Raw genomic sequence first — 23,208 nt, forward strand, 5'->3', positions numbered from 1 at the left:
GGCGGCGGCGGCGGCGGCGGCGGTGGGTGGGAGGCTGCCCGGGCAAGCCGGTCGATTTCTTCTCTTCCCTGCAGCCTGGCCTGGGGGGGTGTTGGCCGCCGGAGATTCGCCAGATGTTGGACTCCAGGTAAGCGTGCTCCTGGGTGGTGGGGCGGTTAGGTCAGGGGGCGGTGGCAGCGGCAAGGGGGCGGAGCGGGTCTGCCCCTGGCGAACTGATGCAATAGCTGCCTTCTCCCGGCTGCCGGGCCTGGGAGCGGCCTCTGCTGCCCCAGGTCGCTGCACACACCTGTCCCACTCCGCAAGCTGAGTGGGGAGTGGAGGCGGTGTGGTTAAGGTGCAGGGCCCACGGGGATAGGGGGGCTGCAGCACGGAAGCCGGTCAATTCGCTCCGCTCTCCCCCGCGGCGGAGCCAGGGGCGGCTTCTGCTGCCGTAGAGGCGGGACGCCGGTCTCCAGGTGAGCTTGGTCCTGGGAGGCGGCGGCGGCGGCGGCGGCTGGGGATTGTGGTCCGTTCCAGGGAGCTGCTCCATTTCTTCTCTCCCCCGCGGCCTGGCCTGGGGGCGACCTCTGCCGCCAGAGATTTGCCTGAGGTCCGACTCCAGGTGAGCTTGCTCCTGGGAGATGGGTGCGGTGCAGTCAGGGGGCTGGGAAGGTGGTGGCTGCGGGGATAGGGAGGCTGCCCCGGGGGAGCTTGAGGATTAGCTCCCATGTCTGTGCCGTGTGGCCTGCAGGCGGCCTCTGCTGCGCCAGGTCCCGGGACAACCCCTTCCCACTTTGCCTGCTGGGGGAGGGAGGCAGGGTAGTCAGGGTGCACGGGTGGCGGGGGTCGGGGGCCTGCAGCGGGGGAGCGGACACATTTGCTCCCATCTTCCCCGCGGCTTGTCCTGGGGGCGGTGTCTCTTGCCCTGGGTTAAGAGACACGTGTATCCTAGTCAGCCTGGCCCCAGGAGGCGGGCGTGTTACGTTGGGGGTGGTGGCAGCAGCGGCAGGTTTTCCCATGGAGCCGGTCCATTTGCTCCCATTTCTCCCCGTGGTTTGCCCTGGGGGAGGTCCCTGTTGTCCCTAGTTCGCCGGACGTCCATCTCCAGGTCAGCCTGCTCCCTAGAGGCGACCACCGTGAGGTCAGGGGGCAGGAGCGGTGGCTGCTGTGGGGGTAGGGGGCTGCCTTGGGGAGCTGGTGGATTGGCTCCCGTCTCCCCGATTGCCTGGTGTGGGAGTGGCCTCTCCTGCCTCAGATCACCAGACACACCTGTCCCATTTAGCCTGCTGGGGGAGGGGCGCCCTGGGAAGTGCCTTTAAAGTGTGGGGGAGGCGATGGCAGGGGTAGAGGACCTGCAGGGCGGAGCCTGTCAATTTGCTCTCCTCTTCCCCACGGCCAAACCTGGGGGTGTACTCTGCTGCCCAAGAAGCCGGATGCCCGTCTCCAGGTCAGCTTGCTCCTGGGAGGCGGGCGCGATGCTGTCGAGGGGCAGAGGCAGCTGCGACGGCCGGCTGCCCCGCCTAATGGGGCCACTTCTTCTCCTCTCCCCTGACCTGGCCTGGGGACGGCCTCTCCCGCCCAAGATTAGCCTGAAACCCCACACCCGGTCAGGTTGCTCCTGGGAGGTGGGCGCGGTGACATCAGGGGTTGGAGAGGAGGGGGGTCTGCCCCTGGCGGGCTGGAGGATAAGCTCCCATCTCTCTGGAGGCCTGACGTGGGGGTGGCCTCTGCTGCCCCTCATTCCCGGGTCACCCTTCTCCAGGACATATTGCCCCGGGGGTGCTGTAGGCTGCGGGGGCGGCGGGTTGTTGGCGGGGGTATGGAGCTTGCCGCTTGGGAGCTGGTGGTTTAGATCCCATTTCCCCCGCAGCTTGGCCTGGGGGCAGCCTCTGTTGCCCCAGGTCGCAAAGCACTGTTTCCCTGACAGCTTAACCACCGGAAGTGGGCAGGATGTGCTGAGGGGGCGGAGGCAGCCGCCAAGGCAGCGACGGAGGGGGCTGTCCCTGGCCAGCCGGTCAATTTGTTCCCATCTCAACATTTGCTGTCCCAGTTTCGCAGGACGCCCTTCTCCAGTTTATCCTTCTCCTGGGAGGTAGGCTCAGTGCATGCAGCCCAAGGTCTGGGCTCTCCCCTGGGGAGGGGCAGAACTCTCTTCTTCTTCTTTGTCTTTATTCTTCAGCGAAGTGGTTACTGGCCCCAATTCTTAATTCTGAGAAAGTGTAGCCTGTGTTACGGAGGAGCTGCTGGACAGTGAGGTTTCTGGGTGGGTTTTCACATCAGCTGATGCCCCAGGCAGGCAGGAAATCTATTACTTAGAGCTTCTTAGTCTGGAGTTGGGGGATGGCCCCGCCATCCTCACCATGCTTTTTAAAAATGTGTTACTCCCCTCTTTTTCCTAGGTGACATTTTAGGTTATTGCGTCCCAGATTGCTGGCACACCCATCCCTGTTCTCAAACATCTTTTAAACTTGGGTGAACTGATAAGTTGGGGAAGAAGATGATTTACTGAAAGGTAAGAATACTTAAATTTGCATTAAAGCTACATTCTGTCAATCTTTCTCAAATGATTTTTCTCTGATTCTAAATCCATGACCTAGTGAATGTTGTACTCCTGTGTAAATCATTGATCTTCACATCACACTTGTTGAGTGGTCAATGAGATTTGTTATTTAGATTATTCCTGAAAGGAAAAGCTCAGGCTTTTGAGAATTCCTTGTCTGATGTCACCCAGGCAGTCACAGTAGAAGACAGAGCTGATATAAAAATCCCTCACCTGCCTGAACTGCAAAGCTTCTGGGATTACTGATCCCTGAAATGCAGGTGACTCTTGATGATAATCTGGGGGATGGTTTACATGATCAGATTCTTCCAGTCCTGTAAATGGGTTCCGTGGCCCCAGCCCCGGGAGAGCTGGTCATAAGGGCCATATCGTGAGGGGTGGGATGGGAAGGCAAGGTCTAAGAGCTGGCATCACTGAGATTCCACACTCGCTAAACACAGACCCCAGAGCCTAATTGTTGTCAGGTTCTGTTCTGGATTTGAGAGTGTGTTCAGACATGATTCTTGCCCTTCAGGGGTCACGGCCTGGGTGGAAGTAACCTTTACATAAATCTGGGGAGGATGACAATTAAGTAGATGGGCTGTTATGATTCTCAGTGTGCCCAGGCTCGCTCTTCCAGGCACTCGTGGGACTAACGAGAGTCATGTTATTCACTCATACACGGATTTATTACCCTTGAATTGATCATTTGTCCCACAGTAAGTGAAACAAGCGATGAGGAACCTGAGTTTTGTCCCCTTTCCTAGCACTGATTGTATCTGTCAGTCAGGCGCCCTGCGTATGCATTGTGAAATGGTGGTATTTCTTGCCCAATGGGACTGCACTGTCAGTTCTGAGAATCAGGGGAGACACGTGGGTAGGACAGCACACTGACACACATGGCACCCCCCCCCACCCCATGAGACAGCATTGTCGATGCTCAGGTGACCCGATGTAGACCGCGGTGCTAAACCTGAGCATGTTTAGTGATCTTGGTGGCTATGAAAATACAGACTGCCGGTCCCTAATTCTGGAGACTCTGAGGATGTGCACCCCAGAATTCTGCATTTTAAGAAGCACTTTAACTAATTCTGATGAAGATGATCTGAGTGTCCCACTGAGAAACACTGGTGTGCGATGCACCAGTATTGAGGATTCTCAGGGAGCGATGTCTTTTCAGGATGGTCCAAGGGCCCTCACGAGACTTTTGCCTTGGGTGTAATTGTATGTGTTCGAAAGTGATGTCTCTCACTTCCAGTGCTTGTCAGCATGCTCTGTGCAGGGATTTGCTCTCAGCAGATATCAAAAACTATAAGTCTTCAGGTCACCGATCTAGAGTGTGAGCGATCTTTTGTTTTGGTTTTCTTTATTGCAATGCGGAGTCTCCCGAAAAGAGATTCAGACTGAACAGCTTTGTGTCGGACTTTGGAAGACCGCTGGTGCCCAAGGGGTTCTCTGGCAGCACAATGACGAATCTAGGTCCCTCTTTCACTGCTACGTCAATGAAGTGGACCGCTTGGACAAGGCCAAAGCTGGTATCCCAACCATAGCCCTTGACAGTGATGTTCGGCTCCAGGAAGCCATCAGATGCAGCAGGTGGCCAGAGGAGGAGCCGAACGGGCTCATGAAATGTGACACCCCCAGCTTCATCAACACGGACCAGAACTCTTCCTTTGGGGAAGATGATCTCCTGATTTTGGAACCACCTATTGTTCTAGAAAATAAGCCAGTTGCCCAGACCTCACACAAAGACTTGAATTGGAAATGTGCTTTGTCAAGTGTTTCTCTGAAGATGTGAAGTCTGTCTTTGTATGGCAGGAAGTCCCCTTTCACAAAATTGTATGTGTTTGTGTCTGAGAGAGAGAAATGGAGACAGACAGAAAGACGGAGACAGAAGAGAGCCCCCTCAGAAGAGAGCTAGTTAAGGTGAGTTTTTGTGCCTTTGTAAACATTTGGGGTTTTGGGGGGAACAAAGTATTTACACTGTCTCATTCTCCTCGTTGGAAACCTTGGCCCCGTCCTCAGTGTCAGCGGCCTTGAACGGGGGTTGCCGTGGTGCTTTTCATCTGGCGCTGCCACTTCCACGCTCTGCCTTTAGCACGTTGCTTTGCCTCCCAGGGCTGCCACCCTTTAAACTGTAAGGTGAGGAGTCTGGAGTAGATGATCCATCCCAGCTCTGCTGTTTTGCAAATTTCTGATTTCGTATTCGGATGAGGCTGGGATACACCCAGAGCAGTATAAACCAGGCCCTACCTCCTGTCTCTTGCTGGGGCATCCCTCAGGTCTGTGCCTTCTACTCAAGCCTTTACTGAGCCCAGCTTTTGTCAGGAGCCCAAGTGCCTACCGGGATGGCAGGAGACCTGTCTCTCGTGGTCACGGTGGCAGACATTTCTATTGGTTGTGCTGAAACAGCTCTTCTGAGATCCTCCGGCCACCCTTGCTCCAACCTGAGGACAGACTTACCGTTCCTTTCCTAGTAGGAGGATCAATCCATGGTGCATTTTATGACAATCCTGTCCCCAGGAATGCACGGAAGGTTATCAGCTGAGTGAGGGGAAGTGCCTCTGTGTCTCTGTGTCCCTGTATCTCTGTCTGCTCACAGTGCCCTGCCACCGGCTACTGAACAAGAAAAGTGCTATTCACCATGCTGTGTCTTTTGCAGATGTGTAGGTGATGGTCTTGTGGCTCATGTGTGGGCTTTGTGCTGGGATGGTGAAGGGCTTATAAATACCTCATCAACATGTATTCGAGATGGCCTGGTGCCACACAGACTTGATTCATGAAGGCATCAAGCCTGCACACTGGTTTGGAAACAACTTGGTTTTGATCAGTCACACTGCATGCATGACTCACTGCTGATCTCTGGGTGGTTTTTTCATTTTAGATTTATTCACCCAGTGTCTTGCTTAAGCTGAAAAATACATTTATTTCACTAGAATATTCTCAGATTCTTTGTTTTCACACATCCAGTTGTTTAATTCCTTTAAAAATCATTTTGTGTTTATAATGCCTCCTAATATCTATCATCTCTAGGTTCCCAGTGGCCTGAGCCATGCACCAGATTTGACGTAGGAACTGTTCCACCAAAAGAAATCCCTTTGCCATAATATCTTTTGAGGAAAATATTATACTTTAAGGCTCTAACAGTAAATCGTAGAACAAAGCATGGAATATTTATTGTAGTTAATACATGTTCATGCAAAAAGAAATGATATTTTCATTAAACAATGTTGAATTTAATAACTTTTACTAATGTGAATATTATTACTCATAATTTAAGTAACCAAATAAAACCACAGTTATTTATTATGAAGTTTGAAAACTATTTACACTGTCTCTCAATTTGAGGTAGCTTTATTAGAAGACTGAAGGGTATTTAAAAGATGGAAAATTACCCATGATGACACCATCATTTTTATTAACTAAATATCAAGAACTGTGCAGGGTTAAGATTGAACCCTCTGCAAGCTGTCAAGTTAGCATGAGGTAGTTTGTGGATGCTGCCAGAAGACAGGAGACTCCCCCAGGTTCAGAGACAATGAACTTCTTGCCAGCACAGCAGGCAGCTTGGGGTTCATGTTCATGTTGGTTCCTGAGTTTCTTTCCTTTTGCTGTTGTAACAAAGGACCACAGACTCAGTGGCTTAAAGCAATACACATTCATCATCTCACTGTTCTATTGTGCAGAAGTGCAAAGTCATTGTCAGTGGGCTAAAACCAACGTGTGGCCAAGGCTACATTCCACACCGAGGCTCTAGGGAGGGATTCGTCCTCCTACCTTTCCCAGCTTGCAGAGGTGTTCACACTCCTTGGCCCAGGGCCCTGTGTCACTGTGACCTCTGCTGCCACTTTACATCTCTGTCTCTGACTATATAGATATAAAGGAAGAGTCTTCTACATCTGGTATGGACCCTTTTTCCTAAATGGACATTGTATCTCTATTTATGTGCAGATTAAAACCCCTTCCCTCCAGGGTGTGGTGGCATCAGCTCACAAGATTACCACTCTGGGCTTTAAGTGTCCTCTTTGTATTGTCACCTGGGAACTTCTCTTTCCATAGTTAGCTCTGTGTTACATTTGTTGTTGTATTTTACCCGGCATTACTGAAAGTTTTACTTAAAAGGGATCCTAATTAGCTCTGTTTACCTGTTTCCAGAGCTGAAAGCTTCAGTTCTAGAGTATCTGTTTGATTTCTCTTAAAAATACATTCCAGTATATTTCTCTGGTGAAAGTCTTTACCCTGTTGTCTATTCTCCCATAATTTCCTTATTTTCTTGAATATATTAAAAGTATTTTATAGCCTTTATTGGTAACTCTGATGCCTACATCACCTGGGGGTTTGCATCCTTTGTCTAATGTTTCTTATTCTCATATTATCCGTTATATAGTCTTGACATGTTGCATGTCTTGAAATTCTTTATTACATGGCAGACATTGCAAATGAAAAATCCATATGTTATTTTCCGTGAGAGGTTTTCTACCTTCCTGTTAGGCAAACAGGGTGAGGGACTGATCATGTCGCTCCAATCAGGCGCTGAGGTGGATCAGGACTGAATTGCCTTTTTTCTTAAAACAGCTTTGAGGTATACCTGGCAAAGTAATTTTCACACGTATAAAGTGTACAGCTAATACGTTTTGACATAAGTATATCCCCAAGAAACCATGACCACATTCAAGAGAGTGAACATACCCATCACCCACAAAGCTTCTCTCCTGCCATTTGTTGTCCCTCCCTCCCTCCCCATCTCTTCCCCTGGAAACCATTGATCTGCTTTCCATCACAACATATTGGTCTGCATTTTCAAGATCCTTGTATGAATGGATTAATGCAGTATCTACTCTATGTTGTCTGACTTCTTTCATTCAGTGTAATTATTTTGAGAGTCATCTGTGTTGCTGTATTAATAGCTTATTTTTCTTATAGCAGAGTATTGTTTAGTGCTGAGTTTTTACTGAAGAGTTTGTTGTGAGCAGTGTTTGGATAGACCATCATTTGTTTCTCCATTTACTTCTTGATGGATGCATGGGTTATTTACAACTTGAGCTATTATAAATAAAATTGCAGTGAATATTTGGTTACAAGTCTTTATATGGACATATGCTTTTCTTTTCTAAAGCACCAGATGAGGAATATCTGGGTTATATGGTAGATAGGTATTTACCTTTTTTAAAGAAACTGTTAAAGACTTTTCCAAAATGGTTGTACTATTGCAAATTCCTTGTGGTGTGTATCAGCTCTGGTTGCTCTACTTCCTTACCAGCACTTTGTAAGGTCGGTCTTTCTAATCGTATTCATTCTTGTATGTATGTGTACTACTATCTCACTGTGGTTTTTAAAAGCATTTCTCTAATGACTAATGGCATCTTTAATCAGCATCTTTTCATATGCTTAATATCCATCTGGATATCTTTACTGAAGTGTGTTTTCTGGCCTCATTCATTCATTCAGGTGTTTGCATTATTATTGAGTTTTGAGACCTCTTTATTCTGGATCAGATACAAAGAGAGACCTTTATCAGATATATGATCTGCAAATAGCTTCTGTCTATGGCTTGTCTTTTCATTTCATTAGCAGTGTTTAGAACAGCTTTGAAGAGTCTTCATTTTGATAAAGTTCACTCTATCAGTTTCTTTTTAAAATAGATTATACTTTTGGTGTCATAGCAAAGAAATATTTGCCAAACCCAAGGTCATAAAACTTAAGCCTATGCTTTTTCTCCTAGCTGTTTTATACTTTTAGATTTCCTATTAAGATCTATGATCCATTGTGACTTAATTTTTGTATATTTTGTGAGGTGTGGATCAAAGTTCATTTTTTTTTTTTTTTTGCATATCACTATCTAATACTTCCAGCACTACTTGTTGAAAAGATCCTTTCTCCACTGCATCCTTTTTGAGAATCAATTGTCTATATAAGTGTTGGTTTAGTTCTGAACATTCTATTCTGCTCCATTATTCTATTTTCCTGTTTTACACCAACACCATACTTTCTGATTACTGTAGTTTAAAAAAAAAAAAAAAAGGCTGAAAATCAGATAGTGCAAGTCTTCCAACTTTGTTTTTCTTGTTCAAAATTGTTTTGGATATTTGGGATCCTTTGAATTTTTTATGAATTTTAGAATCAGTTTTAAAATTCCTTACATCCTGTTCTGCCAAATTTCCACCCATGTCTTTGGCCATCTACAAAGCCACATTTTCTGAAGAAGTCTCTCTAGATCCCAGGTGAAAGGAATTCCTGTTTCATCTGTGCTCCAATCACATTTGATAATATTTGATTACATTTATTCATATTTGGCTGGATGTACTTGTGTGATCTTTCCTGCCATATAGTAAATCTCTCAAGATTTGGAATCTTGACTTGGTTCCCTCTGTCTGCTGAGAAAACTAGTTCTATGCTTTGCAGGAGTGAGCCCTGCAGTAAGAGGTATCTGCAGCACACATCTAGCTCATTGCTTGCATATCGTCAAGGAATCCTGCAGATTTAGAATTGTTAATTGATTGTTGTCTCCAAGACGGCTCAGCCTTTTTTATTTCTATTGCTACTGCTGCAGTTTCAAAGGAAAATGGGCTAATTATTTTCCAAATATCAAAACATACTGTAATTGAGCTGTGACGCAAATTATGTGCTGCTGTTTCTTAACAACCTGCTTAGTGTTCACAGGTACCTTCACTCACGGAACTTTTGGGAGAATGTCATATCCTCAGAGATAGCAAAGCTGTCTTTGGCAACCTGAGCGGTAGTATCTGAACTCACTCCTGCTCTTTTTCCAGTGCCCCCTCTAGCACTCCTCCAGCCCTCCATGGGGGGCCTGCAGTTCTTCCCTCGAAAATCCTGTTGCTTCTCAGGAAGAATTCCCTATGAAACATATTCATGTCCTTCTTGTGGGGACATTCAGTCCAGAGACCTGACAGCAGGGGAAAATGTTTAGACTGCTTTTGGTAGAACGTAAATTCTTCCATACTTGTTAGAAGCAAATCCAATGAGGAAACTGTGTTGGCATCTAACAAATCAGGATAAATGTCTGATGAGGAAGATCAGCTTCCCCATCCCACTCAGGCGTCATGTTGATGTGACGCTCACCTTGGCTAACATTTTCTCCTGTGAGCAACGTGAAGTTCAAGATGTTATGAATGGCTTTTTGTTTTTCTTCCTTAGTCTTTCCACATTCACTGTGTCTGGTGAGATTATAAGAATCCTGCTTGTTTTCAGCCCAGCACTAACCTTTTTAAAAGGATCACGTGTTTAAAAGGCTAGTGGACAATTTGTTAGAAGATTGAAATCCTTAGACTTTGGTCCTAGAGTTGAATCTTGGTTACTGGTGAATGAGAATTCCCGTTAAAATTTTAAATTCAGTGATATAAAGTTTTAAAAATAGTTAAATATTAGTCAATTTCATTAAACACTATAGCAGTTATTTACATTTAAGCCTGTCTCTGGGGCAATTTTGCAATGATTCCCTCCCTTTATTGATTCCCTCTTTATCAGAATCCTTGAGAGGTCCCTGTCATCATTGTCAGTATCATCATCATCATCACCATCATCATGGAACTGATTCCTCTGGGAGATTCTAGGAAAATAAATAGCTGGACGGGGTTATGTGCAGGTCAGTGTGTGCATATACAGTAAGAAGAGTTGTCAGACATTAGATTCAAGATACCCATTCCATTTAGAGAAGGATGTGGTCATGAAATCCTGATGTGCTGAATGAAGGAAGCGATGGGAACAGGGTAGTCAGTGGAAAGGAGGAGGAAGTGAGTGAAGCGGGGAGCATAGGTCCTTGGTTAGGTGATCAGCACATTGGTGAGAATGAGGGGAGTGTGATGGCAGAATCATGTCCCTCCCCGGCCACAGGGTAGCCACCTGTGACATGTTACTGTACATGGCAAAATGCATGACAGATATTTTAGGACAAAAATCTTAGAGGATTTCTGTCTTCTAAATTGTCTATCAGTTAGCATTTTAAACCCATGGTACATTATTAAAGATTAGTGCAGGGGGACAAATAAAAAGGATTCATATAATCTCACCAGACATACTGAATGTAGAAAGGCTAAGGAAGAAAAACAAAAAGTCATTCATATGTGCCTTGAACCATAAAATGCTCATGAGAGGAAATGTTACACAGGTGAGTGTCGCAGCCACATCCATAATGCCTGAATTGGATGGGACAAGGGGATCCTGAGATGAGGTGAGTAGCCTGGATTGTCCAGGTGGGCCGAATGTATTCACAGGGGTCCTTAAAATGGAGGACATTTCCCAGCTGAGTTTAAATTCAGAGGGAGGTGTAGCCATAGAGCAATGTTCAGAAAGGCTGCTGACCATGAAAATGGAGGAAGTCGTGGGGCACAAGCTAAGGAAGGTGGGTTACCTCTGGAAACTGGAAAAAAAAAAACAACAACAACAAGGAAACATTCTCTTCTAGACCCTCTAGAAGGAAGGAACCCTGCTGCTACCTTGAATTTAGCCCAATGAGAACTGTGTTGGATCTCTGACCTCCACAGCCATAAGCTGATAAATCTGTGCTGGTTTAAGCTCTTAAGCTTATGGAAATTTCTTACATTGGTAAGAGGAAAATAACATAGTGAGCCGTAGTGTAACGGATTAAAGGTATAGGATGGGGTGTGGAGAGGATTCTGACATTTACAACTAAAAATCAACCAGGTGAAGTGGGAAGGTGTTTTAAGGAAGACCTACCTGGCAGGGCTGTTAAGCAGACTGGAGCGAGGGGAGCATTGGAGTTAGAGGAATCAATTAAATCTCTACCAGAAAAATAAGGAATAAAATGTAACAGGGCTTCAGTGATAGTGGATGTAGGAATGGAAATGGGCAGAGAGACATAAATATTACTTTGAAATTAGCTACAGGTTTGATGACTGCATGTTTGGGAGACTTAGCCGATGTGTGGACTGAATGTTTGCATCCCCTCAAAATCCATATGTCGAAACCCCATCTCCCAGGGTGATGGTATTGGGAGGTGGGGCCTTTGGGGGTGATTTGTAGAATAAAATGAGGTCATGAGAGTAGAGCCCTCATGAATGGGATTAGTGTTCTTATACAAGCCCCCAGAGTGCTTGCTTCTCTCTGCTCTCTGGGATATGAAGATATTGGGAAGACAGCCATCTTCGAGCTGGCAATCCTCTCAAGGATACATTGACCTTGAAAGTCTCAGCCTCCAAACCATAAGGAATATGCTGGTTGTTTAAGCCACCCGACCCACGGTAATTTGTTACAGCATCCCAGACTGACGAAGACAGTGGAGAATGCCTCTGAGTTTGGCACTGATTGCCTGGAGAATGCTGAAACCCAGGGAAGTGGGCAGCACAGACGTTTACTCATTTAATCCTGCCAACACAGTAGGAGATAGAGTCTACATATTCCTCGCTACTTAAAAGGTAAGGAAAAAGAGGCACAAATAATAACAATGACAACAAAAACAACAATAATTTGTCCAAGATTCACACAGAACCCCCTGGAGGCAGAGTGAGAATTTATACTCAGGCAGGCTGGCCCCAGAGCCCCTGCTCATAACTAATAAGTCAGATCACCTTGCTTATGTGGATCAGTTTTTTTCAACTGTGATATGAGGGTACTGTGTCCAGTAACTTATAATTTCAAAATACTTCACTGTAACGGAATCATTAGTGACAGGCCTTACAAACCACAGAAACCTACACATACAAAAATATCTCGTTAGGTCAAGATAACCAATAACGTTTTTAAATATTATACCTGCTGGGCCTTTGCAATAAAATGTCTTTTTATAATTCTGTCTGGCTACAGAATAACTTCATAATCCTGCATGTTGCTGGTGGCTCCCATGTTGGACAGCACGGGCCTAGAGATTTTAAATTACTTGCCCAGACTCGCCCAGGAAGCTCGTGGTGGGATCCGAGCTATAGTCTGGGACTTTTCCTTCCTATCCAACAAGTCCCTCATGGAAGTTTAGAAGCTTCTCCTTTGGTGCCCAGCTGTCTATCCGTACTTATAACATCTTGTCAGGTGTTCCAGCCTGCTCCTGAACATCAGCCAGAACCCACTTCTGCTCTATTTTGTCCAGGTAATACCTTCTAGCAACTTCCATTGCCTTCTTGGCATCAGTTCTTACCTGGAAGGGTAGTGGCTAGAGGTGGAAATGTGTCCACATGACAGGTTTTTCATAAACACAGCAGGAGTGGTCAAGAGAATAAAACGTCAGGAAGATGAGTAGAAGCAGGTCATTTAATATACCAAATGGGTACTTTCAATGTCTGTGTTTCCGAGTCCAGGCTTGTTCTGCTCGTGCATTACAGGCCAATAAATCAGGAGACCAGGTTTTGGGGGCAAGAAACAGCGACTTTAATTTGGAAAGCCAGCTGAGAAATGGTAGAATAATGTCCTGGGGAACCATCACCCCAAGTCAGATTTCAGGCTCTTCTTATATTAAAAGTGGGAAGTGGGAATGCTTGGTTGTTGCAAACTTGGTGTATGAATTCTTTGTTGTTAGAATCCTTTGTTCTTGCAGCTCTTCACCTGGGTCACATCCGTGTAAACCTCCAACAAACAAATGTTGTTTTCTATTCTGTAACTTGTTATCTTTATGTGAATAGAAAAGTGTTAATATCCTTCAAAGTCAGAGCCTTGAGAATAGGGTCTCCTGTATATTTCAGGCTCTAGGCAACATTGTTTTACAAAAGGTGCAGAACCAACAAGACTAAGCCTAGGAAACAGGGCACAGGGTTAAAGTCAAAGGAACAGATCTAATATGGAGTCAGATTTTTTCTTTCCTATTTCAGTAGTGCCATGGAGAAGGCAGTTTGGGCAGCTTTTCGTAGGGTCCTGGAGGCTTTCTCTCTGAGCCTCTGTGTGCCTCTGTTGAAAACCCTTCATAGCTATCTGGCCTGCTGGAAAACCACTCCGCCTTTTTTGCCCTGAAGTTGTGTTCTGTTTATAACTGATCTCTACTTATTGGAAAACAACTCAATAAAAACTCAGTTGGTTTTCCACCAGCCATGGGCAGGGGTGAGGAATAGCACTTTATTATTTTATGAAAAAAAATAAAAGAAGTCTTAAAACAGCACTGGGCATATAGGAGAGAGTCAATAAATGCTTCCTGGCCGAAATCAAAAGTGATGGCTCAGTGATTCCATGGCTGCTGTATTTGCTGAGCTTGCTACTCCTTTGCTCCATTACACATTTTTTTTAACTGAAAAAGAAATACATGCATGTGGTTAAAAAATTTCAAACAGAGCACAAAAATACACAAGTGAAAGAAGTTTTCCCTCATCCTCTCTTCTTTCAGCCCTCCCTGGAGATGCCACTGTTTACAATCCTTTGTGTGTTTTGCAGATATGCTATGCACATTCCGACCTATGTATGTAAATTCCTTTAAAGTATTACTTATTTTTAACTTAAAGGGATTTAAATCCTCAAGTGTCTTCTGCCCTGGTAATAGAAAAGAACAAATCTGACTCCATAATAAATCTGTTCCTTTGACTTAACCCTGTGCTCTGTCTCCAAGGCTTCATCTTGCTTGTAAAACAATGTTGCCTAGGGCCTAAAATATACAGGAGAGCCTATTTTGAATGCTCTGACCTTTAAGGATATTTAACACTTTTCCATTCATATAAAGATAACAAGTAACATAATAGAAAATAACGTTTGTTTTGTTGGAGGTTTACAGGGATCTGACCCAGGCAGATAGCTGCAAGAAGAAAGGATTCTAACAAGAAAAAATTACTACATGAAGAAGATTGCAAAAACCAAGCTCGTAGGAAAGGAGCCTGAATTCTGACTTGGGGAGATGGTTTTCCAGGACATTAGTTTGCCATCTAGGTCTTCAGAAATTTGCTATTCCATGCCCCAACACCTGGTCTCCCAACTTACTGGCCTGTCCTGCACTAAGGAGAATGAATTTAGACTCAGTAACACTCCTATCTTCCTAGCAAGCTGGGCACTGGAATTGAGGGCAGCTATCCCACACCCAGGGACATACTGTGTACCCTTGATGGTTCCCCGAGGGTGGGGTGTGGTTTACTCAGGAAGGATGGGGACTATGCACCAAAACTCAGGCAGTATGCTCCTTTTGGGATCTGACCTTGTACCTCCCGCTCCCCGCCAGTACAACACCTGGGACAGTGGAGGTAAAGCAGAGATCTTGCCTGCCTGTGTCCCAGCGTGTAAAACGGGAATATGTACTCTTTCCAAGGTAGTTCTGAGCGACAACACCTGCGGGTGCTTGGTTCCCAGACCAAAAGGAAACCCAACTCCGCTTGGGGGCAACGGGTGTGATCCCCGTAGGGGTCCTGCAGAGGCCTTGGGTGGAGGGCTGGTCCAGGTAGGTAAAATATGTGCTGCGGGCCTTGAAGGGTTAGAGAAGTGTGCAGAGGCAGGACTGCTGCCTCCTTCAGGATGCCCACAGAGTTAAAACTATCTCTCTCCATCTCTGATACTCTCCTCCACACTCCAGATCCCTGCCTTCTCTCTGCTCCTCCTGTCCATTTCTCTCCCTCCACTTTTCCCCTTCTCCCCTCCTCCTCCCATCTTCTCCGTCCCTCGCTTCCCCACCTTCTCTCGCAGAACCCAGAGAGGATCGCTGGCCCTCCTGCGCATGTGTAGTCGGTGCCAGCTGGACCGAGGGTTGGAAGCTGCACCTAGGAGCCGGGGATTGGCCCCAAAGGCTTCTCAGCTCTTTCGCCCGGTTGGACTTTAGCTCCTGCCCCGGCGCCCCGGCCACAGCTCTCCAGGGCCAGGTGTGCACCTGCCGCCTCTCGCCCCAGCCGGGCTTCCCTCAGTCCGCGGCTGGCGTCCCCTTCCCCTCTCCCGCCTGCGAGTACTCTCCTCCCGGGCTGCCTCACCTCGGCCGCCGGCCGGTCCCCGCCCCTGGGCGGGCTATGTCCCTGGCGGGCGGGTTCTGCGGACACGGACGGGGGCGGGCGGCTGGGGCTGGGGCTGGCCTCCGAGCGGGGATACAGCCCGCGTCCCCCACCACCGCTTTCCCTGCCCCGCGACCACGGGGCTGCCCTCCTCTCCCTTTCCCGCTCCCTTGGGACCAGCTCAGTGGTGTGGGCGTTGCTCCCCGGGCTGAGAGCCTCCGGCTGTGAACCCCAGCTTCTCCTGGTGGAGTCGGGAAAAGGGAGCGTCAGTGCTGAGCGAGCTTCCTTCTCCTCCCTTAGTGTTTCTGCCCCAGGTAAGTACCTTGAACACTTTCACGTGTTTTGTTGGCGATGCTTGATGATGTCACTGTTTTTATAGTGAGAGGGATTACAGTGTTGAAAGCAAGGCTTGTTTCAGTTAAAAATGAGCTGAAGGCATGAGGCTGTGACATCCTCCATCCTTCCCTCTCCCAGGGTGAAACGTGTGACCTTCGATCTTAAAAAGATAGTTACAGTCCCTAACTAGCCCAGCCCAGCTAGGGTGTGTTAACAGGAACAGCACCACCAGAGGCTTTGGAGACTCAGGGACATTGCAGTCCTAAAGAGCTCCTGGCAAAATTTGGTTTGTTTTGGTTTTTTCGTTCTTCTTAAATTGTGGGACAGACTAGTTGTATAGAGGGAAAAATAATTGTCAAGAAATATTTTTTCATTTAACATCTTTTTTGTGATATTGTTCACACACCATGAAGTCCACCCACTTAAATGCTACAATTCAGCAGCTTTAGCATATTCACAGTGGTGCAACAATTAATATTCCAGAACGTTTTCATCACTTCAGAAAGACCAGTGGAAATGAATGACCTATCCACCCCTTCCCAGTGCTGGTTCTAAAGAAGTTTCTTGGTTGTTCCTGACCATAAATTATCTTGTTACCCATAAAAACTCTGGTAGGAAATCTAAACAGAATTGTATTGAATCTGTCTATCAAAGCAAGAAGAATTAATGTCTTTATGGCATAAATTTCTTCTACCCATGAATATATCTCGGACCCTATATTTTCATATTTCCAGAGCCTGGCCCATGGGAAGTCCTCTTTAATTGTTGGGTTTGTGAATGATGAGATTCTATACATCGTTAGTTGCAACTGAAGCCTTTCACAGAAGAGAAAAGAAACTCACTGAAGCCAAGTGACTCTCTGATGGTCAGAAAGAGTGACAGCCAGTGCTGGAGTGACCCAGTGGACTTGGTGTTTGTAACCAGAATTCTCCAGCACCTACAGCTAAGGGGATCAGAGTATTCTTTTATTTTTTCTAAATGGCGTTGCTTTTATTTTTACTTATTTTTTAAAATTATTTTTTATTGAAGTGTAGTCAATTTAGAATGTTAGTTTCAGATGTACAGCAGAGATTCAGTTATAAACATATGCATATGTATCTACATATGTTTTAGATTATTTTTAGTACAACTCATTACAAGAAATTGAATATAGTTCCCTGTGCTATATAGTAGGTCCTTGTCATTTATTTTATATTTATTAATGTGTATCTGTTAATCCCCCTTTTCCTGCCTGCTAACCACAGTTTGCTTTCTATGTCCATGAGTCTATTTCTAGCAGCACCGTTTTTGCTAGTAATATATGCTGGTTGGCTGCTTTCAGTTTCAGTAATTCCACCTTATCTGTGGGCATTTTCCTTCTGGTGGGAATGTGTGTGTTTTGCACACGTGATATAAGAGTTGTGTATTTGGGAGAACTCCAGGCCTCGTGTAGTGCCTGGTACAGAGTGCCCACTGAGCTGATGCTTGAACTGGGAAAAAAACATAGTAAATGTTGGAATTTCCACTATGGTTGAAACTTCCAGGCTTATTTAACCTGTTTAGCCCACCTTAATGTTGGCTGCACCCATACTGGGTAATTTGGTGGAACTTCATGTTATAGTGGTGTAGAGACGGGGCCTTGTATGCTTCTTCTCTTTCCGTTTTCTAAGAGTCATTCTCCTGGGCCTTCCAGATCCTCCCCCAGAAGTGCCCAAGGCTGGCTTGGTGCTGCGCTGAGGCAATATTTGTTAATAAGGCCCTTTCCTCATCTCTTCTGAGCCTCCGTTTCCTTCTCTACACAATGAAGACTTAGACTAGAAAAGTGCTTTTCAGTTTCTTTTAAGCCATGTTTCCTTTGAGAAACAGAAAATACAAATCTCTACTCCCATTCAACATGTAGATTTTGACACATCCTCCAAGGAGTGACATAGCTCTTTGTGGAAAATTGAAGTGATTGTGATTCCAGGTGGCACAGAAAAGACTCTTCAGACATTTATTGCAGGGAGAGGGCAGTAAAGGGGCAGTATATCCCACTTTCTAGTGTGAGCACTGGAACAGGGGCTTGGGTTTATATACAGTGTCCGACGTGGCCTCTCTCTAATTTTTTTTTTTTTTGCCTCTCTCTAATCTTGCACAACGTGATAAACCTCTCTCCCTCAGTTTCTTAATGCGTCAAGTTGGGGTGATAATAGTTTAAGTCTTTTGTGAAACATTATACACATAAGACATTTATTTCTCGGTAGAAACAAAACCTGCGAGAGAATCAGGGATTTCTTTAAAAAGAAAAAAAATCTTGTCCACAGCACTCTGTCTGTGTCTATTTTGAAGTTCCTTGAGGGTGAGTGTTGGGTCTAAAGTCCATCGTGGGACAGGTGGCCCATGGGTCTGTGTGCCGCAGATTGCCCCCTCCTCCCCAGTCCTCTTCCTCTCAGTCCAGGATGAAGTTCCCTAGTAGATTTACACAGAGATCTTGTGGAAATGGCTTTTCATTTTATTGTTTCACGAAGAAGGGCTGCCATCATGATCTCTGTAGTCAGCTTTTGGTGACCTGAAGGCTATGCAATTACGTTTTTCTATTTAATAAAAAGAAAAAAAATTACAAGTACAAAATTAGACCTACGGCGGTGGCAGGGGCTCTTGAAAGTGGGGACCATTAGCTTTGTTAGTTTCAGGTGCAGGGGCCTCTGGCCATGAGGACACATCATCGTGCTCTGAAGTTGGAGGGACCACTGGGCTCAGTGGGAATGTTTACTGAGTGTATCTCATGGGCTGGGCATTGACCTATTTGTACTGTGTGTTCCTTATTTGAGACAGTGAGCTCATTTAACCTCAATAGCCTCTTTAACAAATTAGACTTTTTATTTTGAGATATATTGTAGATTCCCATGTAGTTGTAAGAGATAATATGGAGAGGGCCTACGGAATTTTTGCCCAAGTTTCTTTAAAGGTTCCATCTTGCAAAGTTGGGATACAATTCAGTAATGACTCACTAACCCTTTGAGGTTTGTGTTATTGCCCTCATTTCTATTCATGATTAAACTGGGGTTAAGAGGAGCACACAGGCCTGCCCAGGTCACCCATGGTTAGTGTAGAGTCAGGTGAAACGTGGGCTTGGGATTTCCAGGCAGTACCATCATGATGCTCTGTGGCAGGGAGCAGCATTCACTTTGCTTGTTTATTCATTCATTCAGCAAGCATTTATTGAGTAAACTCTGTGGGTCAGATGCTATCATAGGTTTATCTGATTCTTCAGCAGTATGGAGAATCCGGTAATGTTTCCTTCTTTTTTTTAATCTGAGAAAATTAGCTCTGAGAGGTTATATACCCCCCAAAGGAAATATAGCTCATAAATGAGGGGTAGTAAATTTGTACAGATCCTTCTTCTTATGCAGGTGGTACCCTAGGTATTTTACACTTGTAAACTTCCATAATCCAGATATATTCTTGTAAGGCAAGGATTTTTTTTTTAATTGAAATATACTCATGTTTACAAGGTTGTGTCAATTGCAAGGTGTTTATTTTTTCTTGAATTTGGAATTCAAAAAATATTTTTTGAGGGGGGTAAATAGGTTAATTTATTTGTTTCATTTTTTTTAAAATGAGGTACTGAGGATTCAACCCAGGACCTCATACATGCTAAGCATGTGCTCTACCACTGAACTGTACTCTCCTCCCCAAAGCAAGTTTTCTTATCAAGTATTCTGCAGCTAAAGAGTTCAAATAAATTGGAGCTGAAATCCAGGACTTTTGATCCTACTGTGTTTCTTTGCATTATATCCTGCTGAGGGGTGTGGAAGCAGTTCCTTTATTCATTCTTTTATTCAGCAGCTTTGAGCACTGACTTTGCATCAGGGCATGGCTAGGTGCTTGGAAACAGAAAACAAGAAATGACCCTTTTCTGCAGAGGGTGGAAGCCTAGACCAAAAGCTGCGTAATGTGATCCGAGCTGCGGTAGCCATGTGCAGACGCTGAGGACAAACTGTACCCCCGGCTTTGCTTGGGCTTCCCCTGCCTTCTGAATGGTACACACAAGGTCACCGCAACCCAGTGAGGCCCGCAGCCCGCAGCACAGTATGTACCTCGGTCTCCTCTTCCCTCTCGTCAGGGCCTGCAACATGAACATCCCTGACTACGTGCAGTGTGCTGAGGACCACCAGACTCTCCCCGTGGTGGTCCAACCCGTGGGGATCACCTCAGAGCAGAATTTGTTGTGCATCTATAAGCGAATCTCCTTGGTGAGGCAGATCAGCCCGTGCGGCTGGCAGTGGGCACCCTGTATCCACTACAGTCAACACTATGCGCCCGAGAATGGGTGGAGCGACTTCCAGACCCACCGCAAGGTCGTGGGCCTTGTCACCATTACCGACTGCCTCTTGGCCAAGACCTTCGAGAAGCTCCACGTGCAGAAGAGGTGTATGGCACCACGCTTTATGACTCTCGGCTCTTTGTCTTTGTGCTGCATGGGGAGGTGGCCGAGCAGCCGCGCACCGACGTAGCCTTCAATTTACGAGGAATGCAGGGTGATGGAGAAGAGGATCGAGGACTTCACTGAGTCTCTCTTCATCATGATCAAGTCCAAGTGGCTGGACAGTTCTTCCGACAAGTCTGGGGACAAGATCCTCCTGCTCTACATCCTGTTTGAGAAGGAGGACTTCGTGGGACTGGACACAGAGAGCAGGAAAGTCTACCTGGATGCCCGGCCACCCTGGCTATATGAAGGGTTGCTTCCCTACATCCAGAAAGGGATCAGCAAGGAGGAGGGCTGTCTTGTAGCCAAGGCGTGAGGGAGGAGCAACCCGCCGGTTTTCAGACGTTTAAAAGTGAATCCGCCTTTGTTTCAGAGAGATTCTTTTAGGGTTATTATGGACACTTACTCCCGCTTTTCAGCCAATTCCCCTGGTGTGACCCCTGGAGTTGCTGTCCAATAGAGTAGCCAAAGCCACTGATGCTAGGAGAGCTGGGGAGGAGGCTGCTCTGAGCTGAGATGTGCTCTAGGTCAAATGCACATCAGACGCTGAGACTTGTCTAGTAAAAAGAATGTAAACTATCTTGTTACTTTCTTTATTGATTACATGTCAAAATGATAGTATTTTACATACTGTAGAATAAGTAAGATATGTTCTTAAAATCAGTTTCTAGGGTTTTTTTTGGGGGGGTTACCTCTTTAAATGTGGCAACTGGGAAACTTTCTTTACATGGCTCACATTTCATTCCTGTTGGACAGCCTCTCCTGGGACAGTCTAATTCCTTTGCTTATAGATGTCACGCTGAATCCTGAGGTGCAGAATGAGGCGCTGGTTGAGCTGGGGGTGGAGCCAGTGTCTCCTGCTTCCCAGGTCCAGCACCTGCACGGCTCAGGCCCTCTCTCCCTGCCTGACAACCACCATGCCAATTAAGGACAACAGAAACACTGCCAGGGGCTTCCAAATGAGCTCCTTACGCAGGGAAAGGCGTGTCACGGAGTATGGGGCACAGCAGGGAAAGATTCGTCCTCACTTTATCCCTGTGATTAAGTCAACGGACCCACTTTGCCTTGGAAGTTCAGACGAGCTCTTCTGGGCTGCCTACCCCCCCATCTTCTGCTCTGTTTCCCTGTGTATCTATCGAGATGTCCCTTGGGCAAAGAGGGTGAAATGTCTTTGCCGGGAGGTGGTCCCCCTTTGCTGGGGAGATTGTGAGAATCTGTGTCCCCCCGGCCTACGGCCTCGGGCCTTGACTCTGGAGAGGGCTCATGGCGGTCCCACAGGTGACGGTCGGAGGACCTGGCACGTGCTGCCGGGCCCATTGTGGAGGAGGTGTTCTGCGATTATCTGTGAGTCTAAAATCAGATTCTACTTTCTGGTTTTTGGTAAGTTGGAGGAGAAGATGCCAGAGAATTGATAAAAAGATAGTCCAGACCAGTCCTGTGAGTGACAGGCACAGGGGACCCGAGTCCCACCTGCTTGTGGTGCCTGGCGGGCTCTGGATGAATTTTCACTTCCTCCCTGGACATACCTCTGTGGCTTAAGGAAGGGGCGAGGCATGTCGTGGCGATGACCTGTACTTGTCCTCGCAGGGCCCTGTGATCTACACGGCTTTCTCCCCTTCTGCTTCTTGTAGATGAGTTGGCAGATGTAGTGGTCTGGGCAAAGCTGAGAGCACAGTTGCCAGCACCGTGCCACTCCCAGGCTGGCTCCATTCCCGTCACCTGTCACCTCCTGCTCAGTCCCCAGGTGTCAGTCAATGTAGGTGCATCGGTGCAACGTAAGCAGGGACCACCATCTACCCCTGCACAGAATGGTGGGTGAGCAGTGGAAGCCTGGAGCCCTGCCTCAGCCCCCTGGCCAGTGCCTCCTCTTTTGTCACAGGAGGCACTGGTGACATGTTTGCTCAGCAACTGCTTTGCTCTGAGTCTGCAGACCCACCAGAGTATGCCAGCTTGTCTTTGCCTTTTGAAGTGTGTCCTTGGGATTTGGCGGAGTAGCTGGTTGTGTGCTTAGCCCATAGTGGTTGACACAGTCACCATTGTTTACCCAGAACCTCGTGTACCAGGCATGGCTCTCGGCATCAAAATACAGCAGCGCATTAAACCTCCCTCCTGGTGGGTCTGTCTGTTTTGGTACCGTAAGGGCTCAGCCAGCATCTGAACGTCAGTGAGATAACGCGGCCAGTGAGCTCGGGTCAAGTACGCTCTCCTCCAGTCACTTTTACTCCATTGTTGCTTTTACTATTCCACAGTCATTACTTTTTTAAACAATGCTTTCGTGCAGGAACAGAGCCTAATTCTCTCCTGTTACTCTTGGTGGGAGTGAGTAAAATTGTCCAGCTTGAAATGTGACCACATTTTGTAGCTCAAAAGCTGTCTACACGCATCTAGGTGAAGTTTAGGTTTGGGGCGCTGACCACGTTGGGGTCCCCCGGCAGCGCTCCTCGCCTTAGGCCCCTGCCTTCCCTGGAACAATAGGTGAGGGTGGGTCTCACCGTCCCCTCGTCCCTGTCTTCACCAAACTCACGTAAATTCTTGTAATTGCTGTCAGTTATTTTTGTTCTCATGTGTTTCTAATTTTCGCTGTTCCTCTTTTCCTTTTCCTATTTCCCTTTCTATCTTGTACTGCCCTGTGAGCATGTTGTTGCGTCTGAAAAGTGGACTGCGCACACCCTGCATTGGAAATAGCCAGATTGTCCTCCGTGCTGTCCCCATCGCTTTAAAAAGCAAAAACCTTAACAGTTGCCTTGATCCGTATATTATCCTAGTCATCTTTTTATTTTCTAGATTTTTGGAATTTTTGCTTTGTTAGCACATCACCCACTGGTGTTTGATACCTGTTAAAATCTTTGCTTTGAGGAACCAGTTTGGTCCTCCTTATATTTGGTGACAAATGCGTCCTTACTAAATTTGTTTGATTGTTTTGAAGAAGCGAGATGCGAATTGAATTAGGCGGCTGCTGAGGGATTTTTTCATGGAGTATTTAAACTTTGAAAGTCAAAATCTGCAGCATCTTCCTTTATTCTGACTTTCACACAAACGTGCTTAGCACGCGGTTC

General features: G+C 46.4%; 1 long non-coding RNA gene across 33 annotated transcripts in view; it reads left to right on the forward strand.

Moving 5' to 3' along the window:
• The first annotated feature begins 74 nt into the window (after positions 1-74).
• LOC141577225 (uncharacterized) overlaps positions 75-23,208 on the forward strand; it is a 276,443-nt gene continuing 253,309 nt past the window's right edge. For 15 of the 33 annotated variants that reach the window (XR_012506067.1, XR_012506043.1, XR_012506046.1 and 12 more), the window contains exons 1-5: positions 608-2,071; positions 2,379-2,491; positions 3,901-4,444; positions 11,751-11,910; positions 14,964-15,683. This is a non-coding gene — a long non-coding RNA (uncharacterized LOC141577225). The other 18 variants (XR_012506062.1, XR_012506063.1, XR_012506060.1 and 15 more) reach the window with 17 other exon arrangements.

The sequence above is a fragment of the Camelus bactrianus genome, chromosome 3 (genome assembly GCF_048773025.1).
Source record: "Camelus bactrianus isolate YW-2024 breed Bactrian camel chromosome 3, ASM4877302v1, whole genome shotgun sequence".
NCBI lineage: Eukaryota > Metazoa > Chordata > Mammalia > Artiodactyla > Camelidae > Camelus > Camelus bactrianus.